At 45.7% G+C, this 16,441-nt stretch overlaps 1 protein-coding gene across 47 annotated transcripts in view; it reads right to left on the reverse strand.

Annotated features, from left to right (window-relative positions):
* Positions 1–16,441, reverse strand: part of LOC106506881 (pseudouridine-5'-phosphatase-like) — a 744,469-nt gene that overhangs the window by 333,948 nt on the left and 394,080 nt on the right. The window lies entirely within an intron of this gene.

Raw genomic sequence — 16,441 nt, forward strand, 5'->3', positions numbered from 1 at the left:
GGAAAGCCGTTCCGTGACTCCGTGCACGAGGCGATGGCAGGGCTGGTGTGTCAGCTCCCACCCTACCTCCCGCCCCAGCCAAGAGAGACACACGTTGAGACCTCCTGGCTCTCTGCAAACGGCAGGGGAAGGAACAACCAAAGAGGGAGATGTTGAAGATGCTCCTTTTATCCCTCCAGAAACTGGACCAGGCAGTTAAAGGTCACCCAGACTCCATCTCTCACTCAGTCCAAGGCAGCACGCTGCCATTTCCTGGTGGCCCGCTGTGGGGTACCCCCCCCCCAACCTGATTCGTTGTCAGAGCAAAATGCCCTACTTAAGTGTTGGGAGCACATGTTTCAGTTTCCTACTTTTGATCTGTGTTCGTTGTACCCCCATTGTGTCATCAGAGCCCACTGAGCTAGGCAAGACGAATGGAAATGTTACCCAACTAGCTTGCATTCAAAAAACAAAACCAAACAAAACCAATGAGCCTAGTTTTTAAGGTTTATCATTAAGTCCTGTCTGTGTATATATATATACACACACACACATACATATATATACACACATACATATAATACGTATACACACACTTATATACATGTTATAGATATGTTAATGATATATATGTTACTTCCAATAGGTAATATATTTACTGAAAGTAGCCTGTATCACAATTTTTTTACCCTAAACACCTTACCACAGAATTAAACCATCACAAATATGTAACCCACTTTTTTTTTTTCTTTTTACAGCCATATCCAGGGCATATGGATGTTCCCAGGCTGGGGATGGAATTGGAGCTGCTACTGCTAGCCTACACCACAGCCACAGCAATGCCAGATCCTTAACCCGCTGAGCAAGGCCAGGGATCGAATCCATGTCCTCATGGATGCTAGTTGGGTTCATAACCCCTGAACCACAGGAGGAACTCTTTAATGCAGGGTTTGAACAAATGAATAATTTAATCTCTCTGCTGGGTGGTTAATTCCAATCTTTTCCCCTCTTCCGTGGACAAATTTATCTTTATTTGGAAACAGGATGGAAATATGCATCCCGGCTGGCTGAGGATGTTGGGGCTTAGCATGGAAAGTCCTGCATCCAGAGAGTCAGATGGGTGGGGAGCCGACTTGAAAAGACTATGCTTTCAACGTTTTTACATTGCTTTTCCTCAATTCTTGATACTTTCTTGCCCCTACCCAACCCCCTGTGTTCCTGTTTATATGTCTCCGACTTGTTCTAGCTACAGAAGTGAAACATATGTTTCATCCACTGAATGAAAGCCCCTAGGAGTACTAGGTATCTACCTGAACTTACCACATCCTTTAGAGAAACTGTGCCAGTTAGAGGAATATTTCTTCACTCATCCATTGACAGACACTTGGGTGGTTTCCATGAATTGGCTGTTGATGTACATAGTGCTGCAATGCACACAGGGGTGCAGGTGTCTTTTCAAGATAGTAATTTTGTCTTCGTTGGATAAACACCCAGGAGTGGGATGGCTGCATCATACAGTGATTGTATTTTTAATTTCTGGAGGTACCTCCGTACTGTTCTCCGTGGTGGCTGCACCAAATTACATTCCCACCAGCAGTGCACAAAGCTTCCCATTTCTCCTCATCCTTGCCAACATTGGTTATCTTGTATCTTTTTTTTTTTATAAAGGTCGTTCTAACAGGTGCGAGGTGATAGCTTACTCTGGTTTCAATTTGCATTTCCCCGATGATTAGTGATGTTGAACACAATTTCATGAATCTGTTGGCCATTTGTGTGTCTTCTTTGGGAAAATGTCTATTCAGATTTTCCTTTGATGCTCATTTTTAACAGATTCATTAGCTCTTCAGGCTAAGTCCAGAAAAGATGCAACACCTGCTTTGCTGGTCTACATGCCTCAGCTTGTTGGACACACACGAAAAGAAGCATCCCCAGTGACCCAAGCTTGATCCCTTAATCAAAAGAGTGCCTTCCCAAATGGAATATTTTAGTTTTTTATCCGATCTTCACTTTGCTTATTTTCCCGAGGTGAAATGCTATTCATACATCCCCAACTCAAACTACTTTTTCTGATGTCGCTAAGGAAAAAAGTTATAAATATCAGCAGGAGAATGCAAATATTGGCATGCCGTTGCTCTTCCACTGATTTTGACCTACAGAGAATATCAATTGCACATAGTTCAACCCAGAAATAATTCAGTAACCTTGTCTGAAGTGGTTTGTATTGAATCAGGAAGTATCGATACATGGATTTACTCATTCTTTCCAGGAAGATGTATGAATATTCATCGTGGGCCCATAAATATGCTGTGTGGTATGCGTACAAAACAGGATGAAACACCATCTCTGCCCTACACGAAATATCCTGTATGGTTTGATTCTGGCATGTTCTAGAAAAGGTGTTGACATAAGGAAGGAAAAGAAGCTATGTAGACCCCTCTTCCACTGGTGTCGTAAAGTGTTTCTTTCTTTTTTAGGGCTGCACCTGCAGCATATGGAAGTTACTAGGCTCAGCATCAAAGTGGAGCTGTAGCCACTGGTCTACACCACAGCTCCAGCAACGCAGGATCTGAGCCATATCTGCATCCTACACCACAGCTCACAGCAACATCAGATCCTTTTTTTTTTTTTTTTTTTTTTTTTTTTTGCTTTTTAGGGCCACATCCATGGCATATGGGGCCCTAAAAAGCCCCATTTTTCCTTTATAAATACATTTATACATTTTTCCTTTAGTAAATGCTGCTAACAGCCAAGGAGTAAAATGGGTTTTCAGGGGGAAGTGTTTGAACCCAGGCTAGGGGTCAAATCAGAACTGCAGCCGCTGGCCAACACCATAGCCACAGCAACGCCAGATCTGAGCCGTGTTTGTGACCTACATCACAGCTGACCACAATGCCAGATCCCTAACCCACTAAGCAAGGCCAGGGATCAAACCCATGTCCTCATGGATACAAGTCAGATCATTACCTCTGAGCCACAGTGGAAATCCACTAGTCAGATTCTTGACCCCCTGAGCCACAATGGGAACTCTGTGAAGGTTTGAGTATGGCCTCAGAGTATTTTAAGAACCCTGGAAAACATACACAGATTCTTTCTAATGTTCAGTTCAGGACCCCCAAATTACTACAGCATGAAGGAGTCAGGTTAGACATACGAAAGAACTTCCTAACGACAAGGCAAGCTCTTCTCCAGAAGCCCATACAGTGTTTTCCAGGAGAGGGTTAATCTCCACGCGGGTTCTTTTCGAGCACAGACAGGAGACAATAACATCTCAAGGATTCTTGGCTGAGTTCTGCGCTTCTCCAGTGCATCCCATTTTTGTTACTCCCCTGTCCCCGTGGGGACAAATAAAGATACGGAATAGAGCACTTTTACAACTTTGATTAACTTTACGTGGAAGGACGAGAGCATGCATTTGGAAGGTGAACTTGGTTTTGGGTTTGATGAGTATATTCAGGAGCGCCATAAAGAATAATGACCGTGCTACGGCAAACGGCTAAGGGCTGGCATGATGTCTCCGACGCTTCATTTTCTAGGGGGGGAAAGAGGCTGGATAACGATGAGTGTCTTTTATAAGGGGATTTCGTGGCTGCCTAACTGTGTTTTGATTTTCCAGGATTAGTGCTTGGTGCCATAATTGTAATTCCTCCTGATTGCAGACGGTACCACGGTTCCCCAGCTTCTTGATTCCTCCAGAGCGCCAGCCTCTGTCTTCTTTTCGGGCTGATTTGAAGGTAATGAAGCAATCTATATTTAGGTATTTTGCAGAGTTTTTTTTTTTTTTTTTTTTTTTGCGACATGTTAAGTATACATTTTTCCTTTAGTAAATGTGGCTAACAGCCAAGGAGTAAAATGGATTTTCAGGGGGAAGTGTTTGAATCCCGACCCAGGTGTCATCAGCTGCATCTTGCCTCCACGGCCCAACTCACTTTAGATGCTGGTGAAGGATAAATGGGGAGAGGGAGTGTATTTGTCAGTGTCTGCTCAAATGCCACCAGGTGTTTGATGGAGATGAAGTACAGTCAACACGTTAGGAGATGCCTCCCTTTCGACTTCAGTCATTTCTCTGTAGTCTTGTCTGAACACATAGAGGCCACCTTGGAAGCAGAAGCAGCCCCACAGGTTAGCAGGCCAGATGTAGGACCCTCATCTGGCAGTATAATGCGTCACAGGGATGTGTGCTTCTATACACCGAATCCCTGGCTCTCCTCTGTGTCCCTATTCAAGGTTCTCTCCTTTCCATGCTGACCTGATTTCTGTATTTGGTTTGTTTATCACACTGTTGGTTTATTTACGTATTTTTAATATATATATATATATATTTTAGGTGTCTTGCCAAGCCACCTGAAAACCTCTGTGGAAAGAGAGATGATGAATGTATGTAAGGATGTGAATGGTTGGGAGGAGAGGACGGGAAAAGGAGTAAATAAATGGATAGATGGATGGATGGATCTGAGGGTGGATGAAGGGACAGACGGAGAGCGTGGGAGAATCGGTAAATAAATGGATGGATCAGTGGGTGGGTTGATGGATGGCTGGATTTGTGGATGGATGAATGGGTAGATGGAAGAAAAGAAGGATGGGATGGGTGAATAAATGGTAGGTTTGTGGATGGGTGGATGGGTGGGTGGGTGGGTAGAAAGGTGGATTGGTGGTTGTAGGGGTAGATAGATGGGTGGCTGGATGGATGGAGAGACGGGTGGGGCTATAGGTAAGTGGGTGGACGGGTGAGTGGGTAAATGGATGGATAAGTAGATGTGTGCATGGATGGATAGATGGACAAGTGAATGGGCAGAAAAGTGGACTGGTGGATGGATCAGTGGATGGGTGGATAGAAGGATGAGGTGGATGGACAGATGGATAGAAGGATGGGTGGGCAAATGGACAGAAGGATGGGCAACTCAGGTCTATGGAGAGACAGATGGAATGATAGTGGGTGGATAAGTGTGTAGACGAATGAATAGATGAATGAAGCAAAAGAAACCTGAAAAAGCACACATTTCTGCCAGCAAATTTTGGGGGGAAATATCATGTTCTACCACGTGGTGACCTGTCTCATCCTCTTCTTCCTCTCCATCAGTCACTGCCGTTGCTTGCGTTCCGTTCTTCCTTCCTCAGCTCTCAAATGGATTCTCATTCTTCAGCTCTCTCTTTTCTCTGAGAAACACCTCCTTCTCCTGTTCTCCTCGCTCCTCCTGGAATTTTAGGCACCCCCTTTTCTCTATGCCCCAATCATCTCGACTCTAACCTTCTTATAGCACATACCGTACCTTCTGTCATTGTTCTGTCTCCTTTGACAAAGCCTCCTTGAGGCTCTCGTTTTGCCTTGGTATTCCCGGTGCTAGGCATGGTGCTTTGCACGTTGCAGGAACAGAAGCCAGGAGTTATTATGCTCTTCCTGCCGACTAAGTCTGTCCCATGTACGTCACACACACTGTGTCATTTTTATCCCCGTAACAACCTTAAGTGGTAGATGTTCCTGTGATGCTCCTTTACAATTAAGAAAGTTCATGAACGTGCAGAGGGGTTTGGGGACTTGCCTAAGATCACCAAGCTGGTAAGTGGTGCAAAGGAGAGAGAAATCTAGGCAGTCTGACTGTAGGGTATGCATTCTTTAAAGATGTTACTGTCCCAAATGGGGTGAAAATTCAGTCTTGGGATGTGAAAAGAGTCATACTTGGACTTCCTGCTGTGGTCCAATGGGATTGGTGACATCTTGGAACTGGTATGCAGGTTCAATCCCTGGCCAGGCACAGTGGGTTAAGGGTCCTTAGTTGTCACAGCTGTGTCTTAAGTCATAACTGCGGTTTAGATCTGATCCCTGGCCCGGGAGCTCCATATGCTGCAGAGTGGCCAAAAAAGGAGAGGAAAGGAAATAAAATAGTTAAAAATCTGTGTATTTAAAACAAAACAAAACAAACCTGTGCATTAAAAAAAAAAAAAAGAATCATACTGATTTTATGTACAGAGTTCAGAAATATAGAAGAGAGAAGCAGTATATTTGTTAAAACTTCATCAAGGGTGGATTTGGAACAGGTGTGTGGAAAAGCACTTTCGGGTCCAATTGTGGAAAAGGGCTGAGAAGCACTGGCTTATACCACTCTCGTCCAGCTGTCATGCTGTCTTGTCTCTTGCGAGGAGATGGATAAGGTGGGTTCACCAAGGCAAGGACCGTAACTTCAAGTGTGTGTTCCTGGATTTGGGGCGTGCCATGAGCAGACTCCAAGATAAGCCTACCTCCTGATTTATCCTGTTTCATCCCTTCCTTTGCACGTGGACTCCCCTGGTGCCTTGATTCTAAGCAATACATCAAAGACGGGTTGTCATTCTTGTGATTAGGTGACATCCAAGGGTGACTTCTGTCTTTCCAGCAGATCCTTTCTCTTGTGCTGGACTTTGGAGAAATAGGCAACCGTATGGAGAAGTCAAGAGAAGAGCTGTACCCAGAGGGACAGCTCCAGGTAACAGCCATCCCTAAATCCCTGGGCTCCAGCTAACAGCCATCCCTAAATCGTCAGGACTCAAAAATCCTGACGACAGTCAGGTGACTCTGGAAGCTCATCCTTCAACAACATCCAAGTCTTTGGATGAAACCACTGTCCTAGCTGACCCCCTGGCTACAACCTCATGACACCCAGTGGGAGCTGCACTGGGGGGCCTGACCCTGAGAGACAGACTCCGCATGTGATAAGTGTGTGCTATTTTCAGCCAGTGATCTTCTAGGAATGTGTTACACAGCAAGAGATCACGAAGACAAGGAGTTTAAGTCCTTGGCTTGGAAAGAATGTATACGCGTATGTGTACCTGGATCACTTTGCTGTACAGTAGAAAACTGACAGAACACGGTCAACCAGCTATAATGGAAAAACTAAAAATCTTTATTAAAAAAAAATAAATAAATTCCTTGGCTTGGAACCACAAGAAAGTCAGATCCAAGACATCTCTGTAAACTGGAAGTGGGTTCTGTGAGATTATTTTCCCTTCCCATGACAACAGCTACACAGATTGGAAAGTTACATTTGCAAAAGGTTATGTTGGACTTGAGGTGTGGGGAGAACCCAGGGTTTAGTTGGGAAGTTGGGAAGTTAAATAGTTTGAGGTTGTCTTTCACAACAGTGGCTGCGTTGCTTTGTGTGTGTTTCACACGTCACTCCGTGACAGGTGTTTTTATGTAGCGATGGCTGTGTGCTCAGCTAGCTAGGGTGCTGTTTGATTTGGGAGAGCAGCAACCCCTGAGAGATGCTAGTCAGCCACCTTCCCAGGGGTATATGTAGGTAAGGACAAATGACACACAGGCTCCCATGTGTTGGAAATAGTTTGTGACTCAGACAGAAGCCAGCAGGAGCATTTCCCGAGGAGAGAGTCTCCGGGTTGATCTAAAGTGAAATGAGAGTGGGAGGGGAGGGAGGCTCTAGGTTTTATTGTGTCGGGGGCTGAGCCAGGGTAAGCATCCCTACATGCCCGAGAGTTGGGATTTTCCTGGCTTGAATTTTCCTAACGCCTTCTGGGAAAGTAGCTCCTGACTTTTTTTTTTTTTTATTGGATTGTCCAGAGGTAGGACAAAAGAGAATGCGGGGGAGGGTTGGCTTTGAAAGCTATCAGTAATCAAACCACAAAAAAGGGAGTCACTACTCAGTGGGTTAAGGATCTGGCTTTGCTGTTAGCCATGGTGTAGGTCACAGATGTGGCTCGAATCTGCTGTGAGATGTGGCATAGGCCGGTGGCTGCAGCTCCAATTTGGCCCCCAGCCTGGGAACTTCCATATGCTGCAGGTGTGGCCCTAAAAAGCAAAAAAAAAAAAAAAAAAAAAAAAAAAAAAAGGGTGTCACGTATCTTTTTCTGGGGAACTCCTACTCAACCTTCAAGACCCAGCTGAAATGTTCCTTTCTCTGATGCACCCAAGCAGAAACTTAACTCATAGGGGTTATTCTCTCCCCTGACCCCCTAAATCTTGGTAAAAGTCTTTACCTTGTTTTTTGTTTTTTGTTGCTGTTGTTGTTGTTACTTTATTTATTTATTTTTGCTTTTTAGGGCCACACTTGCGGGCATATGGAGGTTTCCAGGCGAGGGATCTAATTGAAGAAGCTACAGCTGCCCGCCTACACCATAGGCACAGCAACGCCAGATCCGAGTTGTGTCTGTGACTCACACCACAGCTCACGGCAATGCCAGATCCTTAACGCACTGAACGAGGCCAGGGATTGAACCCGCAACCTCATGATTCCTAGTCGGATTCATTTCCTCTGTGCCACAGTGGGAACTCCATCTTGGTTTTTTTTTTTGTTTTTTTGTTTTTTTTTTAAATAGAGTCAGACCCTTGACTACAGTGGTCACCTAGCAACAGGATACATTGAAACAGTCAGTATGATACATGGTGTAACTGATTAGCAATGGGCGACATGATCAAGCGTTGGTCTAGACTTCACCCACATGCAAGGATTCATAGGATCACTGTTGAGACCCCAACACAAGCACAAGGGTAGACCTGCCAGCAGAATCCGGATGTGGAATCCTGGACGTAAATCTAAATGTCACTGTCATCCTGCTGGCCATTTTCTATTTCTGTCCTTAGAGATAAGGTCACCACAGGCCCTGACTTGCCTGTGATAGTCTTGATTTACACCTGCTTCTCCAGAGGACTGATTACCAGTGTTTCCTTTCTGAAACGTCCCAGCTTGGTTGAAAGATGGGAAGCCTTCCCTCCCAGCCTCTGTGTTCCAAGGAATCACCACAATCCACACCAGTATTGTGAAGAACCAAGAAGCAATGGGTTTCTTCCCACCACAATCAAACTTTCCGTCTAAAGCAAAGACTTTCAAAATGGGCAGAAGGTCTAAACAGACATTTCCCCAAAGAAGACAGACAGATGGCCAAAAACCACACGAAAATATGCTCAGCATCGCTCATTATAGAGAAATGCAAATCAAAACTACCGTGAGGTACCACCTTACACCAGTCAGAATGGCTGTCATCAAAAAGTCTACAAACTACAAACATTAGATAAATGCTGGAGAGGGCTCAGAAAAAAGGGAACCCTCCTGCACCATTGGTGGGAATGTAAACTGGATGCAGCCAGTATGGAGAACACTGCGGAGGTTCCTCAAAAAACTAAAAACAGAACCACCATATGATCCAGCAATCCCACTCCTGGGCATCTATCCGGAGAAAAGTATAATTTGAAAATATACATGCAGCCTAATGTTCATTGCAGCACTATTTCCAACAGCCAAGACATGGAAACAACGCAAGCGTTCTTTGACAGAGGATTGGATAAAGACGTATGTATACATACACAATGGAATATTGCTCAGCCATATAAAAGAACAAAATAAAGCCATTTGCAGCATCATGGATGCAACTAGAGATTGTCATACTAAGTACATCAGAAAGAGAAACACAAACATCATATGATAGCACTAATATGGGGAATCTACAAAAAGGATATAAATGAACTTATCTGTAGAGCAGAAACAGACTCACAGACTTTGAAAACAAATTTATAGTTACCAAAGGGAACAGGTGGGGGGAGGGATGGACTCGGGGTTTGGGACCGGCATATGCACACTGAGGTCTATGGAATAATTGGCCAACAGGGACCTGCTTTCTAGCACAGGGAACTCTACTGAATATTCTGAGATCATCTATTTTGGAAAAGAATCTGAATGAGAATGGATGTGTTACATGTATAACTAAATCACTTTGTACAGCAGGAATGATCGCAATATTGCAAATCAACTCTACCTCAATAAAACTTTTTTAAAAATGAAAAAAAAATACAGCAATGCAGTTCAGGGTTAATTGTGATTACGCTCAAAGGATGATTTAGCTGCTTCAAGCCTGAAGAGCTGTTTCACTGGGAAGAACACCTGGGCTCAAGATCTCAGGGGTCTTCAAACATAACAGCAAAAGCCCTTTTGTCTATTTGTCACCATCAAGCCAGAAAAATTGCCTGGTGAGGCAGAACAGGTAACATTATGCCCAATTTAGAGATAAGGAAGCTGAGGCTCGGAAGGGCAGGTGGAAGGGGGGTTTACCAAAGTTGAGTGGCAGAGAGAGGCTTGACTCTGGGTGGTGGGAGTTCTACCCAAGTGGGCTTTCCAGGCTCACACTTCTCAGATCCACCTGCTCTTCTCACCAGTGTGTCTGACTTGCCTTGACAGGAAAAAGTTGGGTACCACACCCTGGAGGCAGGACTCCTGTGCCACACTTTGGTTGAGAAATACCATGTGGAAAACTCTGAAGGTTAATTGCGAGGAGTCCTAATAACCAACCCAGAAAATATGCAGCCATGACTTCCCTCTTCCCTGACCCACCAAAGACACTCAAGGAAGAAGAACACATACTTTTGTATTTGTTTGACTGTCCTCATTCTGTTGCCCTACATAGTTGCTGTGGGATGTCTCTATTATTTCCCGGATCTCTACAAGCACAGCGAGGTCTGATGATGGGTGCGGCAGGCTTTGAACGTGCCTTTCAAATCTCAAAGCTCGACTACTAAAAAGGTTACAACCAATGAGCGACCAAAAATGATGACTGCTCCAGCCAGGCTAAGATCAGACATTTCTCTTAAACCAGTTGTGTGGCTTTGCATGGAAAGGGTAGGGTGAAGGGAGATTTTTTTAAAAAAGCAGAAACTGGAGGGGTTGCTTGTAACACATGGACTTCCTTTGGTTTACAGGGGATTTCTGAAAAGTTCTGTCTCTTGGCTACACCTTAAAAAGGATATGGCCCCTGTGCATCCTGGATCCCTGGGTGAAAACAAAATCACCTAAGATTTTGCCAGACAGATAAAATCTATCCATTGTATTTCGTCATCATCACTGTGACCTCCTGATTCTGGAGCAGCATGTGGCCGCCGAACTGGGGGAGAGGCGCAGATTTTTGGTAGCCATGAATGACTCAGGGCTGCTGTGTTGCTAGACCCGATAGCCATAGCTTCTTTTACCCTGACATCCTCTGGCGTGCACATGTATAAAGAATGGTTTCTGCCAAACAGACTCGCAGTTTCCCCAGGGATGTAAACTCCCAGGAGGACCCAGTAGACAGCAGAAAGGAGAAAAGGAGCTTAGGACGTTTATCTGAGGCTAATTGCGTGATTTACACAAGGGCTGGCCAGCTGCAAAAGTCAGTGGACCAGCGTGGACGGCATTTGCTGAACTTTAATCTTTACTTAGAGAAACCCCAGGATGCCCCGGGAACTTCGCCTCTGTAAAGACTGGAACATATGGTCCATTTGCAGGGACATATGTTTGAATTCTGAGCCCTCAAGCAAAACTTTCACAGATTCCTCTCTTGTTCCAGTCTCAATTTCCAGCACAGAAATGTAGAGTGGAAAGCTGTTCCCCTTTTCTCCCTGGCTCCTCATGGTAGGATCTGCATGATGTCATCAAGACCTTTCTCTCTGATGATCTGTTCCCAACAGAATGAAAAAGGAAAGCCACTCAATCACAGGGCTGCACTTCTCCTGCAAGAGGGCATTTTAAAAAAAAATATGTCACGTAAATGAACAACTTTCTTGCCTTTGGCCCTAGAAGATCAACCATCTGTTCTATACGGTCACAGGTGGCTGAGTTGATGTGCTCCAGGCAGAAGTGTGAGTGGACACAGGCTTTGGCAAGAAAGTGACTCAACTCTTGATGGCCAACTGGAGCATCTGGCCCCCAGCTGGCTTCTTGCGTCTTCTGTCAAAGCAGAATCAGGAATGAACATACCATTTCCTGCTAGAGATAGAAGCATCCCTTCGGCTCTACATTAGTGAGAGGTCATTTTTGGTCTCTCCCTGGACTCCAAGCCCACCAGGATCAGAGGCCTCCCAGGAGTTACCAAGGTAACACAGAGAAGACAGGTTTCTTGAGCTTGCAGGCTGTCAGTAGTGTCTATAAACCAGGAGGTCAACTTGGACAGAGAGCCAACACCCCCCACAGCCCAAGGCATTCCCACACTCTGTGGCATATTCTACAGAGCTGGCTCGGTCCTAATCTGAGGATGTTCCCCCCAACGGAACCAATGCTATCGTTACATCACCGTAGCTATCGTACTCTTGCTTTCTCATTTGAAACTGAAAATACCTAGACGGTCTCTTCCATGTGTGTTGGACACTAAAGAAATTATAGCCAACAGGACGGACATGGTTCCTGCCAACAGGGAATGAAAATTGCAGACGGGTTGTATATAAAATAAGGAGCCTCACCAAAGGAAAACCAGAAGATTGTAGGGGAACATGTAGAAAGGGAGCCTTACCAAGACCACAGACATGGGCTTCCGGGAGGTCTTGCACCAGCCCTGACACACACACACACACACACACACACACACACACACACACACACGAACCTCTGCACCTGTTTTCATGCAGTTTAGTGAATTAAAGTAACATTGGCAAGAGAGTTTACACTTGAAAGTAAATGTGTCTACCAGGCACAGCTACCAGGAAGACAGCTATAAAGTTTTGTTTTGTTTCTCACTGGAGTGAAGGGAGCAGACAGTAGGAGAGAGTAACAGGGCAGGGGGACAGGCAGGCAGAGAATACGACAGAGAGACCTGGGGGCCAGCAGGAAGCATGGGACTCAGCACTGCTAACCACCAACTGTGCGTTGCTATTCCAGATGGGACCAGGACTTGCCTTCTGCATGTCTGCAGGCTTGCCTTCTTCTAACCCTAACTCCTAATTCCTTCCTGGGGGTTAGGAAGGAAGGATGAGGGGGGCGGTGGCAGCACTGCTAACTGCTGACTGTGCCTCGCTATTCTGCCTGGGATTGGACTTGGCTTCTGCATGTGTGCAAGCTTGCCTTCTTCTAACCCCACCCTTAATCCCTAACCTAACCCTGAGGTTTTCAAGGAAGGATGGGAGCAGCACAGCTAACCACAGGCTGCACTTCGCCATTCTGCCTGGGACTTGGACTTCGCTTCTGCATGTCTGCAAGCTCGCCTTCTGCAGAAATCTACAGCTGGGATCGTGCCCAAGCCCTTCTGTCTTGAATCAGAGCTTCTCTCCATTGAATCAGAGCTTCCACTTTGTAACCCAGTAAACAGAGTTTTATTAAGACATCTGCCTAATGTCAACTGCTGATCTGCATGGGAATGCAACTGCAAAGCCAACCGTCAACAAAATGAATGTACACCAGGAGCGCGCACACAGCCACACATAGGGAAATTTTAAAAAAAGACAACAGCAGGTCACAGAGAATGACCAAGGGATCGGAAATAATTTTCTAGCTAGACCTGGAAATATTTACATAAGGACTGGAGCCTGGTAAATGGGTCCTGTTCTTTCAGAGACCTGTGCGTTTATTAGGGAAAGAAAGCAAACAGAGGTGGTAATGCAAGACAGCCCTGCAGTGGTTCTTAAGCGGTGGCGTCTGCACCATTTCTAGCTTGTCCTTGTCATGGTCATGGCCGGGAAGCCCTGCTTTCTAGAGCGAGCTTTCTCATTGCTATCACCATTCCCTAAGTGCCACACCTGATTCTGAAATGCTCTCTTTTGGCAACTTCCTTGCTTTACCCCTGTGGTGCCAGTCCCAGCAACAGCTGCCCACGCCTCCTACAAATCCCTTGATAAAACTCACATATTCTGCTCAGCCTAGCAGTGCCGTTAGCACTGCTCTTGCCTGCTTGCCTTCTGTTTCCCCCAACTATCAGGCAGTGCATAGGGAGGTGTTTGCTGCTGGCCTTGAAGTTGCTGCCTTGGGTAAATGACTCGCCAGCTACACGAGGTGACGCATCGCGATCATGGCGGGCTGCCCACCCGTGTGGCGTGAAAGGGGAAAGGGGTGATTCTCTGCAAGCGACACGACACGGGCAGATGGCAAGGGTATCAGATGCAAGGGCGTGTGGAGAAAAAGGTTTCTTTCCTTCTCTCTCCAAGTGCATTTAGACAGAACTGTTTCTGATGGTCCCTGGATGATCCAGACGGATGAGGGGGCCAAGCTGTACCTCCGAATGGTGCAGCGCTGGAGAGGCTGTGAGTGAGTGTAAGCAAAAGCAGTTTTGATGCCTCCATCCCAATTGTCTCCGCCTCCATGGTCTCAGGAGGCTGAGGGAGGGGGAGAGGGGAAGACGAGGGAGGGGCCATCCTAGGACCAGATCCACAGATTTCAGGTTGGTTTCTGTTTTGTTTTTCCCTAGAAAGAGGTTGTGATTTGCATGTAAAAGAGTGAAGGAGGATGTGCCCTTCCAGGAGACCTGAATCTAAAAGGGGGGGGGGGGGATTTGCAATTTAAGAATGATAAGAGGAAGATGATGATGGGTTATCATGCTAAGTGAAGTGAGGCAGAGGGAGAAAGACAAGCATCCTAGGATATCACTTCTATGTGGAAGCTTTAAAAAAAAAAGGATACAAATGAACTTATTGGCAGAAGAGAAACAGACCCACAGACTTTGAAAACAAACACATGGTGACCAAAGGGAACAGGTGTTGGGCAGCGGGGGCAGGAGGGGGGGGATGGACTGGGGGTCTGGGACTGGCACATGCACACTGAGGTCTATGGAAGAACTGGCCAATGGGGACCTGCTCTCTAGCACAGGGAGCTCTACCCACTATTCTGTAATAACCCATATGGGAAAAGAATCTGAAAGAGAATGGATGTGTGTGTGTGTTACTGAATCACTGTGTTGCACAACAGAAATTATCACGACATTGTACATCAACTCTACTTCAATCAAACTTTTAAAGATGGAGAAAATCAAACATTCTTCCCTTGCTGTATTTCCCTGTAGTTCCCCAACGCAGGGAGCAGCCTCCACATGACAGATAGGAACTAATGCAACAGTGTATCGAGCACATATTCAGTACATTCCTTGTGGCCTGGTGGGTGGTTAGCAAATTGCTTTCACAGTTGGGCTACAGTGGCAATTCTTTGCACATACCAGTCCAGCCTCCGCCTTGGAGGAGAGGGGCTTAGGGTTAGAAGGGTCCTTTCCAAGTCTACTCACTTTTGCGGATCACGAGGGAGGACAACTTTGTTTCTAAGGCTCGTAGGGACCAGGAGCTTCAGGTAAGCGTCAGAAGTAGGGAAGTGGTAATGATACGTGGGGAAGTGAGAGGATGCAGGACAGCTCCTCTCTGTAGGGGCAGCGGTCCGGTGGGAGGCAGTGGTAGGCTTAAGAGAAAGCCCTGTCCTTCCTTAGTAGTTGGAGAAAGGCAAACGCCTGCATAAGAATGATGTTCTCAATCACGTGTATCACTGGAGTCCCAGCACAGTCTCAATTTGCGTGTTTTGGCCATGCCCGAGGCAGGAGGAAGTTCCCGGGCCAGGCATCAAACCCAAGCCACAGCAGTGACCTGAGTCACAGAAGAGAGAGCGCCAGATCCTTCACCCACGGAGCCACCAGGTAACTCCTCCATCACAGTGTTACAGGCGTGAAGTATTGTAACTCCTATCTTAAACATAAGGAAATCGAGCCCCAGAAGATATGTGACTTTCTCCAGGACACGCACTGGCCTGTGTTTTTGTTCGTAAGGTTAGGTCCGAAGAGAAGTGCGTTATTTCCTCCAGATGGTTGAGATTTGCTGGTTTCAAATGCTGACCCTGTTTCTTCCTAGTAGCACTTGGACTTAACACCGTAACTGATAAAGGACTATCCAGAGCTAGTTTGGAACATACAGTTATTTCGCAGCCATGGAACTGCGGCTCTGTCTTGCCCCTGTCACAACAGCGGTGTAAGACCTACCTCCATCTCCCAAACCCTCACTGGCTATGTCTACTGCAGTGGCTCTTTCAGAGGTAGCCTTTCACTATCTTTTACAAAATCATTTCTAATCTGTTTTCCCCACTGTAGTGGAAACTATAAATGCTCACTATTGATCTTCTTATTGACAAATGCCCTTATGCATGTGGCTTTAGAAGCCTGAATACATCAGACAAAAGAATGCACAGAATTTAAATGATCGCAGACAGAGGAGAGCGGATTGGATTTTTAGTCTATTGAAAAAATAAACTTGCAAGTCAACTATACGCCGATAAAATTTTAAAAAATCAAAGAAACTTATGTGCATGGGCTGTTTTTCCACGTCTTTCATCCCATGTGGTCTCTAAGCCACGGTGAAATTTGGGGTTAGTTCTAAGATGTGTCAGGGAAGGAATAAAGAGAATGACATTACGTGGGGGCTTTTGCCAACAACTATTTCAATGACACATAATTTGATTATATCTGTATTATGTTCAGATATAATCGGCACATAAATATTTGGAAGGTGGCCTCGCAGAGTCCCGAGTGAGGCCATTTAGTGACAAATGTCGCCATCAGGACTGTGCACAGGGAAATAATTGCGTTACTCACTGTGAATAGGCATTAAAGACTTGCCTTTCCTGTTTTTGTTTTGTTTTTGTTTTTTTTTCTTCTTTGAGTGTTCAGACTAAGGGCCAAGTTAGTGAGTTTCAGTGACTCTGCTCAAAATAGGTTGACCAGAGTTCCCACTGTGGCTCAGCAGGTTTACAACCCAACATTGTGTCCGTGAGGATGTGGG

The sequence above is a fragment of the Sus scrofa genome, chromosome Y, assembly GCF_054392235.1.
Source record: "Sus scrofa isolate SSC_HxYL_T2T_F1_AM1 chromosome Y, Sscrofa_HxYL_maternal_Yorkshire_Landrace_v2.0, whole genome shotgun sequence".
Lineage (NCBI taxonomy): Eukaryota > Metazoa > Chordata > Mammalia > Artiodactyla > Suidae > Sus > Sus scrofa.